Source organism: Prionailurus bengalensis, chromosome E2, assembly GCF_016509475.1.
Source record: "Prionailurus bengalensis isolate Pbe53 chromosome E2, Fcat_Pben_1.1_paternal_pri, whole genome shotgun sequence".
NCBI lineage: Eukaryota > Metazoa > Chordata > Mammalia > Carnivora > Felidae > Prionailurus > Prionailurus bengalensis.
This window is the reverse complement of record NC_057352.1, coordinates 18,958,793-18,971,214: the sequence shown is the minus strand read 5'-3', so window position 1 is coordinate 18,971,214 and position 12,422 is coordinate 18,958,793. Positions and strand designations below refer to the sequence as shown.

Sequence of the window (12,422 nt, the reverse complement as noted above, 5' to 3'; positions counted from 1 at the left end):
TCCTTCCTGAGCGGCGAACACACTGGAGGTGCCAGCAGACACAGTGGCTTCTCTCTGGGAGTCCCGCCTGCTCACCGAGCAGGGACCCCGAGGGGGGCCGCGGGGTCAGATACGGCCTCTGGGGGGCGACCCAACAGCGAGGGGTGCAGGCCCAGGAGGCTGCAAGCATCCGAGGTGAGGGGCGGGGCAGGGGTGACCCAGGATCCATGGGGACACTGGGGGGCACCGGCGGGCGGGGGAGCTGCCTGCACAAGGTGTCACGAAGAGCCGTCCGCTTGCGGGCGAATCCCTGGACTCTGTAGAAAAGTCAGCGGGGTGTCCTAGCTTGCGACCCCTCGGCGGCCAGCGCGCCCTTCGCCCCAGGCTCGCGAGGGCCACCCGGCCGGGTTGACAGAGAACGGGCGCGCAGGGGGCCACGCACGGGCTCCAGAAAAGTGGACGAGGGCAAAGGGCGAGGCCAACGGTCTGGCCCCGCGGGACTCGCTAGCCTCTGGCCGCGCGCACCGGGCTGCAGTTGGAGGGACCAGGCGTCGCCTCGCTCGGTGGAACCGGCCACGACCGCGGCGTGGGCGCCCAACCGCCGCCTCAGCGCCCTGGGTCCTCCGCCCTTTCCCTTGGGTCCCCGAGGGCGGCGCCTGTCGCACGCGAGTCCCGGCAGCCGGGACCCTCCGATGGGGGACCGGGCTCAGCGGCGGGGCCAGCCAGGTTCGGCCGGATGAGGGGGACGTGGGGGAGCTGGCCCCGGGAGGGAGAACCCCAGATCGCCGGGCAGGCGGCAGCGGGGCCAGCGTCCAGGTGCTGAGCGACACGGGACAGAGCGGCCCCGGGCGCCAGAGCCCCCGGGCGCGTCTCTCCAAGCGCCGCCGCAGAGGACAGCAGTTAGGCCGGCGCCCCGCCGCCGCGTGCGGGTGGCCCAGGGCCCGGGACAGCCACCTCCAGATGCTTCACGGGGTGGCCCGGCATCCCGGAGCCGGCGGCGGCGCGGCCGCCCGGGGAAGCTGAGCCCGCGGCACCCGCAGCTGGGCCGCCGGGATCCTGCGGTGGCACCCAGGTGCCCCGACCTGCCCGCCCGCCGCCCCCACGTCAGCCGGTCCGGGAGGGCAGGGCCTCTTCACTTAGCTCTACGCATGTGGGCACACGGTCTTCAAGGCCCGGAACTTGCCTCGGCTCGCCCAGGTGGTGGCGGCCCTGCCAGGGCTTGACCAGGGCTGCCTGGCACACCTGGAACCATCAGATCCTGGCGAGTCCTCGTCATGCGCACGTCACGAATGACTTCGTTTGTTCTGTTTCGATGGTCCTTAGGGCGCTCGGCGCCGGGGCACACGAGTGATGGATGAGCGCCCCGGAGGGCCAACTCGGGGGCACTTGCAAGTGCGCCTTGGGCACACCGGGCCTCCGTCTCTCAGAAGATGAGGGCGGGGCCACGCGTGGTCAGAACATCTCGGTGGCAGGTTGCTCCCGGAACTGAGTCGCGCAGCAAACCCCGCGGCTGTCAGTGAGGCGTCTTCTCCCAGGTGCTGGGACAGGGGTGCACATGGGGGAGGGGGAGGGGCCCAGGGTCCCCTGCCCCGGGAACTCCTGCCCGGAAGGCACCGACAGTTCTTAGAATCAGTCCATAGACCAGGCTTCGGAATCCTAGTCCGACTGGGCAGTTTACTAACGCTAACTTATCCAGGCGGCAAAGATGCTCTGTATCTCCATCTATTCAGGGCTTTGGAATTTTCTCTCGGCAATATTTGGTACTAGGATAACACTGAGGCCTGTGGACTAGATTCCACACATGGCCTGTGTTTGTAAGACCCCAGAGCTAAGAACCGTGCTGGCAACTTTAGTTGTAACACCCCTGCACGCGCGCGCGCACGCGCACGCACACACACACACACACACACACACACACACACAGAGAGAGAGAGAGAGAGACAAATATGTGACAGAGATCTGTCATCCACAAAGCTATAATATATATTTATTATCGGGCTTTTTTCGAGAAAGTTTGAAGCCACTGCTCTATGGTTTTGGGACTCTAGGTCTTCCACGGCTTTTGCCAATTTGTAAGTACTCGATGGGGTTTGTGAATTTCATTTTTCAGTAGTCCATTGGTGGTTTTCAGGAAATACTCTATATGATCTTGTGGCCTGGGACCTTGTGAAAATCACCTCACTTCTGATAGTTTCCCTGTAGGTTCCTTAAGATTTTCTACAATATATAATGTTTCCTATGAATCATGATTTTATGAATAGAGCTAGTTTTCCTTCCCTTTCAATCTGCACGCCTGGTATTTCTCTTTCTTACTTTTACCTTTGCAGAGAGCAACAGCTGTCAGCACGGCACCGTCAGGCTTTTCTTTCCAATGAAGACGCACCGCCGACCACACAGCCGTCTGGGAATGGCCCCGCGGGTACAAGGACAGGCGATAGACGGCAGGTGGGTGCAGGGTCTCAAGCCTCACCCAAGGGCACCCACATCACTTACAGTAATTCCGTAGACCGGCTGTCAGGGTCCTGACTGAAAATGACAACTTACCAATATTTCCCAGTGACAAGTGTGATGTGTGCATATACACATATATTGTGCAATGGGCCGTATGCACGTGGTGGTCTTGGCTGGTACACAGACAAAACAATTGCCTGTTGTGTATTGGCCTTTATACTGGAAACTCAATTCATTGCGTGCTTCTTGATAGTTTCTTTGTACGTGCCTTTGGATTTTCTACATGGGCAATCATGTGTTCTATGCCTAGAGGCACTTTTCCTTCTTTTTTTTTTTTTTTTGAGTTTATAGATTTAATCTGAGAGAGAGAGAGAGAGAGAGAGTGCAAGTGGGGAGGGGCAGAGAGAGAATCCCAAGCAGGCTGTGCACTATTGGCACAGAATTTGATGCGGGGCTGGATCCCACGACTGTGGCATCATGACCTGGGCCCACATCAACTGTCTGATGCTTAACGGACTGAGCCACTCAGGTGCCCCTGTAATTTTCTTCTCTTCTGCGATTTGGACCTAGAATGACTTAGCAAACTTTCCTTCTCTCCTTTCTGAAAGGATTTGTGTCACATTGGTAAAATAATGTCATTTTAGATTGTATAGAGTTCATCCGGGGGGAAAGAAAACCCTTGGAGGTGGAAATTTCTTCCTTGAAAGGTGTTTATGATCTCTTGTTATCATTTTCCTGTCTTGCAGATGGCCAGTCAGACCCCCTTTTATATTGGCAGTATTGCTAATTTGAATTTTCTGATTTCTTTTGCAGTCTAAGTAGGTGTTTATAAATTTTCATCAACCTTTTAAAAATGCCTCCTTTAGCTTAGTTTCCAGGGCTGTGTAATCTCTATTTCTACTCTTAGGTTTATTATTTCTTCATTTCCAGTTCGTTTGGATTTAATATACGCTAGCTCCTCTTAGGACGGAATCTTGAACCATTGTTTTTGATTATTCTTGTTTTTTAATATAGACACTTAAAGCTGCAAAATTCTCTGAAGCATTCTGCTTAGCTGTGTTATTTATTTCACACAGTTTTATTTGGTCTCCTTTAATTATCATTCAGTTTAAAATATTTCCTGGGGCACCTGGGTGGCTCAGTGGGTTAAGTGTCCGACTTCGGCTCAGGTCATGATCTCACGGTCCTGAGTCCCAGCCCCGTGCTGGGCTCTGTGCTGCCAGCTCAGAGCCTGGAGTCTGCTTCAGATTCTGTGTCTCCCTCTCTCTCTGCCCCTCCCCAGCTCGCACTCTGTCTCTGTCTCTTTCTCTCTCTCTCTCAAAAATGAATAAACATGAAAAAAATGAAATTTTTTTTCCAATTTTCCTTATTTTTCTTTGACACATTCGTGATGAAAAAGTGTGTTTTGCATTCTTTCTGAATATTTGAGAATTCTTACTCATATTCTTATTGATTCTACTTTAATTATATTGTAGTCGCAGAAAACATTCTACCTGGTGTCCACTGGGTCATGATTGCTCTTCCTTCCCTGACTTTTCATGTGGCATTTCCCCAGCCTGATAGTAATCCGTGTCTACCTGGCCACTTCCTTCTTCTTCTTGAGGTGTAACTGATGTCCCATCCGTCCCAGACTTCGTTTTATGTCCTTCCTACCTGCTCCGAAACCCCCACCACTGCCCCTCCCGTGTGATATTCGGTTGACTCATCCGACTCTCACCATATTGTACATTCCTGTGCAGCAAGGGACACCTGTAAACCCTGTATCACTAGGGTCAACCGCGATGTGTAGGACAGAGTCACCACCAAACGAATGTTTAATAACATATACGTACGAGACTGAGGGACATGCCGGCGTTTTTTTCTTTCCCCCATCTTAAGCTGGTTTCCGTGGGTTGGAAATGTGTTAGAAAAGATTCTGTTTTCAGCAGGAAAGTCTAGTGGCCACACAGCATGACTCTAAGGTGAGCCAAGCTTGAGTGACTTTGTATATCTTGCAGTTTGATAGTTCCGTGGGTCAGAGGAGGGGAAGACGTGTCGGTTTTCCAAATAGAACTTATGCAGTGGTTTAACCTGAAAAGACAACCATTTCTGATTCTTTAAAGCAGCATGAGCGCAATGTCTGTAGGTTGGCCCCCGACTTAAATTTTACAAAATTATAAAGCAGGCATGAGTCTTCCTGTTTCCCGCCAAGCCCGAGCTCACTGTGCAAAGCGTGAACGCGTGGGGATTATTGGCAGAGTCAAAATTTAAGGAAGACTCATGTCTAAGTGAGTCCAAGATTCTAAATGCTTCCAAGACTATTTCTAAATGACTAAAGTTGAACAGTGTGGTTTGTTTGGTGAGGGTGACGTGGCCTCCAGTGGGGGCAGGTATTCGGAGAAGCACAGGAGGAAGAGGAGAGAGAGAGTCGCGCCCCATCTCCCCCGTCTGCACCTGGCTTTCTCCTGGGCTGCTGTCCCTCACACTCACCGCACAGACTTCGGAGGGCAGCTCATGCTGTCAGTAGTGGGGCACCTCCACCCCCTGTTTCCTGGGCCCCGGAGCTTTGCAGACTCACCCCATCGCCACCTCAACCCATCGCCACCTCCACAGGTCAATTCTTCCTCCCTCGTTGAGTTAAAGCCGCCAAATACGTAAGCGGAGGACAACTGGACAAGAACGACGTATGTGTGAGGATATTATATCTGGGAAAGAAGGTAAGGACCCGTTGAAGCCAATGGGTAAGAGGAGAGGGACAGCTGTAGGCAGCAGTGGGTGTCCTGCCAGTTTTGAGACTAGAGGAAAACTGGCCTAGAGCTGGATTCTTCCAAGCCAACAGTCAAAACCAGAGTGTCGCACGCTTGATATTCATAGATCTCTCCCTTCTCTCCACAGTGGACCTTTCAAGGCAGTGTGTTGACCTCTGGCCAGTCTCAGCGGAATCCACAATCTTCGATACCTACACAAACACTGAGCTGGTGGGGCTCCCGCTTGCTCTAGGGAAATGAAACACAGGTTAAGATTGTTTGATATAACTAGTTGGGCCTGAGACCGTTCCCAGCACAGAAAATCCATTAGGCGGGGACGGTGGTTGCCCGCCATTTGGAGAGGAGGATTTTGCTTCCTGGTTGCCGAGATCCTATTCTTGCCCGAGAAGACAATGGTTGGGTTGCTGCCTCCACGCTTGTGTCCCCAAGGAATCCCTGGGCAGGTGACAAGGATACCCCAAAGCAAGGCTGCTCCTGGCCGGACCCACTGAAGAGGCACATATGACCTGCTCAAAAGTTCGTAAAAAAGTGCCCCAAGCACAGGTGTTTTCTCCGTGGTGGTGGCTTCTACGAAGTCAAGGTGGGGGGGGGGGGGGATCCTGGCTGGGAAGGCCCAGGTGTTCCGACTGAGGGCAAGACTGCAAATGTCTTCCTAAAAGTGATGTTGTCCCATCTGACTGCAACAGATGTGCTCTGGCCATGAGCCAGCTGCTCTGAGCGATGTTGGAAACAGAAGTGTCCCCAAACCCTACGGTTGTCCTGTCCCACTACTACACTCCCCGTCCTGTGGACCTGTGGACCCCAGGCGCCCTGACTGTATTCATGGACAACAGTTCCTCCAGCCACACATGTGGTGCCCTGGCCAGCCGGTCCTGAGGAGTGACAGAAGGCAGGGACAGAAGTATCTCCAGACATGTGTTTCTTCTCAGGGGTGCAGGCTTCTCCAATAGTGACTGGTTTGCTGTGGTCATATGGGGCCCAAGGGTGCTGGCCGGCCGCCGAAAGGATGACTGATTCTCCACCACAGTTACTGTCCCGGCCCCTCTCACTGGAAGTGTCCCTGTGCTCCGGCCAGGTGGAACCCAAGTGCTCTGATTCCAGGTGGGACTAGGAGAACCTCCACACGCAGGTGCGGTGCTGCCCTCTTACTGCAGGGATGCGTTTGCAGCAGATGGTGGTCGGGTGCCTGGAACACAGGAAGGAGCAGAAGTGTCGTCAGGCACGTGTGTTGTCAATGATGGCGTCTCCTCCAGTAGGAACAGGTGTGGGTGCCTGGGGGTTCCAGGTGGTCTGACGTGGGGCAAGAAGGAACGTGTCTCCCAGGGGAGCCTTATTCTCTGCAGATGAAACAGAGGTGCTACCGGCTGGCAGGACTCTGATGTTCAGGCCTCGGCCTCCCCAACAAGACTTGAGGTGCCCGGGTGTGGCCCTCAGGCCTTTCCTGAAGCTGAGCGCTTCAGACATGGAGCTGGGGCGGGTGGCGGACAACGTTGACCCCAGAGCGTCCTTACCCAAAGAGCTGCGGGTCCCTTGCAAAGAAAGGGGCCTGGAGTGATGTTAGCCAAAGCTGAGCCGTGCCTAGGGCTGGGCGTCCTGATGATGGCTCCAGGTCACGGGGAGCAGCAGCTGTGCAAATGGAGACAACCCCGGAGGTGCCACCAAAGCCCGGCTGACCGATGCCAAAGGGGGAACGTGGGCATGTCAGGCGTGCAGAAGCCGACCGAGCTGTGCTCCCACTGGGTGCCTGTGCGTCAGTAGAGGTTAAATCTAGAGCTTGTACTGGGACTGCCAGATTGCCCATAGGGTGAGAGCTAGCAAATCTATCGGCGGCGGGCGGGGCATGTCACATGGACCCTGGGAGGGGCTTTGTGGCCATATCAGTTTCATCAGAGGCAAAGGCAGGCTTGCTTGGAAGCCCAGGTGGCTGAGGTCCTGACCGCTGGAAAGCAGGTAACTGCGAAACCAGTTACGGATCGACTGGTACAGACAGACACTGGGGAGAGTGCCTCTCTGCTACTGCCCATCAGGGCCTCCGAATGTGACTGAGGGGTGGCTCCTAGGCTCAAGGAAAGGCTCAGAATTGGGGGTAGGGCTCCTGGTCGTAAATGCAGTGGACTAGTAGAGACTGGACGTGTTGCACACCGAATTTTCCTGCGTCAGGAGGAGATAACTCACAGCGGATCCCGGGGGAATCAGGAGGTGAATGCCTGGAAATGGGGAGCCGAGCCCATGTTGGTTACGGCCAATTCCAAAAGAGGCTGGAGGTCATGTTTGCGGATGCACTGACTGCTTCAGTGGAAGTGACAGGGAATCTGTGATGGACTGGCCAGTGAAAACTGAGGTATCGGTAGAAGTGAGGCAGGAACACCGGGACTGGACGAATGGGTGGGTGCCAGCTGGTCAGGGGACAGGAGCTGGGTTGCGGAAGGGCAGAAGCTTGCTTTAACAAATTGCCCACCTAGAGCAGCGTGTTCACGTCTGCTCCTGTGAACGAATATACGTAATTTGACGTGCCTCCCAACTACCGCCTCTCCCGAGGCAAACCATGCACTGTTCAGCCTGATGCTGGTGACTCCTCCCTGGAATGTGTGACAGAGAAAGGACTGGCCAGGATGAGTGGAAGAAAGGGCACTAGAGAGCAAAAAGGCAGGGCCGGTGTCCCTTCTGCCGTCCCTTTGGGATAGCCGCACCTGGTTGCAGGTGTTGGGGACCAGATGTGCCCCTGCACTCTGCGGGCACAGCTCAGGACTGCAGATGCTCCTTGCCAGCGGCCCGGGGACCGCCGGGGCTTGGGGTCTACAGCCCCCTCGGCACCTGGCCCAGGACCGTAGCTGTGGCCATCCCTGCCTCTGGGTCCACTGGCCATTTGTCCCGGGGTCAGAGGAAGCAGAGCCTGCTCAGAGCCCAGCACTGGGGCAAGCTGCGTCTTGCTGCGGTGGGGGCCTGGCTCGCTCTAGGTCAGTGTAAGAGAGAACCTGACGGAGGGAGGGTATGAGGTTGGGCTCTTTCCTAAGGAGACTGGTGCCAGTCCTGGAGCAAGACAGACCTCCTTTGTGGCGGTCCTGGAAAAGCGTGAGTCCCAAGCATCACAGGCTGGGTTGCAAAATGTCCTGAGGTGGGGGCGGGTGGGGTGCCCTAATGTGCCCAGATGCCGTACCCCACAATATCCCTTCCATGCAGGCGGGTTCTCTTCACCTCTTTTTACACACTTTACAAATTACAAACAGCATTTAACCCTTAGAACCTTGCTCAGGTCCCCCATGTGGCAGTGCAGCCAGGATTTGAACCCAGTCTGTCTGATTGCAGAGCTCATGCATTCACCACCCGACTATGGTGCCCCCTCATCATGTGGGGCATCATGGACGACCATTTTTATAGTCAGGCGCTCAGCACCTTGGCACACCTCTAAGCATCATACACGCTGCCTACTAGGTCTGAATTGGTAGCACTCATAAGGCACCCACAGGCCACCCTGGGCTCCAGTGTCCTCAGAAGGTGTAGGACAGAGATCAGCGGTTGCCAGCATATCCCGTGGGGCATTTGTCTTAGCCTTGTGGCAAACCACACAGCTGACCGTGAGCAATCTCTCCCGGGTGCAAGGACCCAAGCTGCACTGCAGTGGGGCGCAGAATCCACTCTGGCTTAAAAGTCTGTGTCCCAAGGCATAATCTCTTGTGGTAACTCCTTAACCCTGCTTTGCCTTGGGATGAAGGAAATTCCCTCCGATTCCTACCGTACTGAGGGATTTTTTTGAAAGCTGTGTTAAGCCTCATCAATTACTTCCCCACAGCTTTGAGATGTGCATATTCTCTCAAGGTGGTGAATTACACTGATTGATTTTAAATATTAAACCAACTTCGAATTCCTGCTACAAATTCCATTTGGCCATTCTTGGTTACCTTTTTGCATGTGACAAGTTTTGATTTCCTAAAAGATTAAAGATTGTCATATCTGTTTTCCTGAGGTATATTAATCTGTACATTTCTTTATTATTATGTTTTGGTATGAAGGTGGTATTAACTTCATAGAATGAATTAGGAGAGTCTGTCCCCTCTCTATTTTCTGAGAGTTTGTGGAACACGGGTAAAATAGCTTATGTGTATGATGAAATTCACCAGGAAAACTATTTGCATCTGCAATTTTCTTCCTGAAAAGGTGTTTATAATCACTTGTTATCCTTTTAACAATTCCTGGTCTGTAGCAATGCCTCCTTTCCCCCTGATATTGGTAGTAATTTGAATTTTCACTTTTGATGTTACGATTAATCTCAGTAGACATTTATCAATCGTATCAGTCTCTTAAAAATCTAACTTTAATTTTGTTGATTTTCTGTGCTGTCTATTTTCTATTTCTGATTTCTGTCATTTCTATTTTGGATTTAACTTGCTTTCTGCTTCTCTGGTTCTAGGATGGAAACTTGAATCACTGTTGTTACATCTTACTGATTAATGTAAACAGTTGATGCTGTAACATTCTCTTCGGCCCTGCTTTAACCACATTCCATAAAGTTTAATTTGCTCCACTTTAATTACTATTCATTTCAAACTGTTTTCTAATTTTTTGGTTGTTTCTTCTTTGATGCATTCGTCACGTAACCATATGTTTTATGTTATTTCTAAATAATTGCAGATTTTGTGGATATTTTATTAGTTTCTGCTTTAATTCCACTGTGTTCAGGAAAAAAAAACCTCCCTCTATATGTTCAATCCTTGGAAATTTGTTGATACTTAGTTTTTGACCCCATATAGGCCAACTTTATGAACACTCCACGTTCACTTGAGAAAGAAGTATTTCAGCTACTGTTGGATATAGTGATTTACAAATGCCACTAAGTCAAGATAAATCTTCTGAACTCTTACTTGCTTTCTGTCTACTTGGTCTGACAACTAGTGAGAAAGAAGCATTAACATCCCCAAACACGATTGTAATTTGTGCATTATCCTTTGGTTTGGTCAGTTTTGGCCTTACATATTGAAAGCCTGCAATTAAGTTCCTGGGCATTTTTATTTATATCTTCCCGGTGAACATTTTTAAGTGCGCAAACTACTGCGGTACAAAATGCACTTTGTGTGCATCAGAGCACATGGACTGAGGCTCACGGCAGCAGTGGTTATAACCAAACAACCAGTGGGTGTGTTACTGGTAACAGGGCAGTACAAAGGAGCATCAGCAGCGGAATGAATAACTCGCCAGCTCAACAGCAATGAACATGGGTACTGCACATACACCCGAGATAACGTGGGTGCGTCTTATGTTTACTTTGACCAAAAAGAGCCCATAAATTATAATTCCCTTCACATAGAGGTCAGTAACAGCCACAACGAAACCATATTCTTGGGACTCATACCCAATAGGAAAACCTGTCCAACAAGGAAGGTAATACCGACTTTCCAAGTCAGGATATGGAAGTCCTCTTGGTGTTGGGGGAGGAGCACATGGTGACTGGGATGGAGTTGTCAGGACTATGGACATGACTAATATTCTTCGCATTGCTTTTAGTGGTGGTTGCGTGGGTAACAATTGTAAAAAGATCCATGAAAGCCTACATAAATAGTTGTAAGTTTCTGAGCGCTGTGCCATAATTCACAACGTCACGGACTGAATCGTGTTTCCTCAAAGTAAGTTGAAGGCCTAGCCCCTATTACCTCAGAATGTGCGTCTATTTGGAGACAGAGCTTTTGAAAGGCAATGAAGGTAAAAGGAGCTCATATGGGTGGACCCTAATCCAATATGACCGGTGTCCTTATCAGAAGAGGAGATTAGGGCACAGACAACACAGACTGGGGGACAACCCTGTGAAGACACAGTGACAAGGTAGCTTGTCTACCAGCCGAGGAGAGAGACCTCGAAGGAACCCAAACCTGCCAACACTCTAATCCTGGACTTCTAGCCTCCAGCACTGTGAGAAAAGAAATCTCTGTTGTTTAAGCCACCCGATGTGTGATAGTTTGTCACGGCAACCCTGGCGAACTTAGGCACACACCAAGAGTTTCTTTAAGAGAAACTGGGGACAAATAGAAGTATTCTTACAGAAGTGCAACCGTGTGGAATCCGACTTTTTCATTCACAAACACGTGAATTTTAATGCAGCGAAGAAAATACGTGGCTGCACGGAAAACAAGAAATAACTAGAGTTACGTAAATGTAACACTTAAGAAAGTCTGGATATTAGGCTTCAATCCCAGGTCCTTTACACATGAGATCTCTGTTGTCACCGACAGGGGTAAGATGTCAGGCCAGGATTCATTCCTCACAGACCCAGCGTGTAAGCCTCCAGGTGACTATCAAGTGAAACAGAGAAGATACTCATACAAGTAAGTAAAAACGTCTCCAAAATGATTCACTTGCTTTCAAAAACCAGGGAAAATCTGCATTATTTAGAAGCAAAGTAGTATGATTAAGGTCTTTGTTTGGAACTTAGACAAACCATAATCGGAGTCAAGCTGTGCTGTGTAAAGGTGCCTGGCATCTAGAGCCCGTAACAGTGACGTGAAGATACTCGTTAGCTGAGTTGTGTGGAAAATTATTACAGTCATACAAATAATTTCAGACCTACTTATATTTTCTTATTATTCTTTTTTTTAAAATTTTTTTCAACGTTTTATTTATTTTTGAGACAGAGAGAGACAGAGCGTGAACGGGGGAGGGGCAGAGAGAGAGGGAGACACAGAATCGGAAACAGGCTCCAGGCTCCGAGCCATCAGCCCAGAGCCTGACGCGGGGCTCGAACTCACGGACCGTGAGATCGTGACCTGGCTGAAGTCGGACGCTTAACCGACTGCACCACCCAGGCGCCCCTAACTTTTTTTATTGTAGGTTAATTTTGTTTGCTACATTTACCCAAGGCAAGCAAAAATCGTAAAACAATGTTGATTCCAAAAGGTTTGTCTCTCAAATGTGCCCCTTCACTATGTTCAGCATGTCCCTTCTCTTTCCCAATATATTAGGTTTTAATTTTATTTGTTTTTGAAATGTTTTCTTTTTATGTAAGGACACTCCCAAACACATTATTTTCTGCTTCTTTAGAAAAGTAGTTGCAAAATTGAGAGACTGTACTGGAATATATTAACAACTCCTCCTCCTCCTCCTCCTCCTCCTCCCCCCCCTCCTTCATCTTTTTCTTCTTCTTTCTCTTCTCCCCCTTCCCTTCTCTTCCTTTTGTAATGGCTTGAAGCTGCTGTACTGAGTCATATACTGTGTGAATGAGGCTTTGTTTATTCAGCAAATTCCCTGTCATTGAACATT

General features: G+C 50.7%; 1 long non-coding RNA gene across 1 annotated transcript; it reads left to right on the top strand.

Annotated features, from left to right (window-relative positions):
* Positions 1–275: 275 nt before the first annotated feature.
* LOC122495076 lies at positions 276–10,040 on the top strand. Its single transcript, XR_006300327.1, has 3 exons — positions 276–2,424; positions 5,023–5,126; positions 5,305–10,040. It is a non-coding gene; the product is annotated as an uncharacterized LOC122495076 (long non-coding RNA).
* The last annotated feature ends 2,382 nt before the right edge of the window (positions 10,041–12,422 follow it).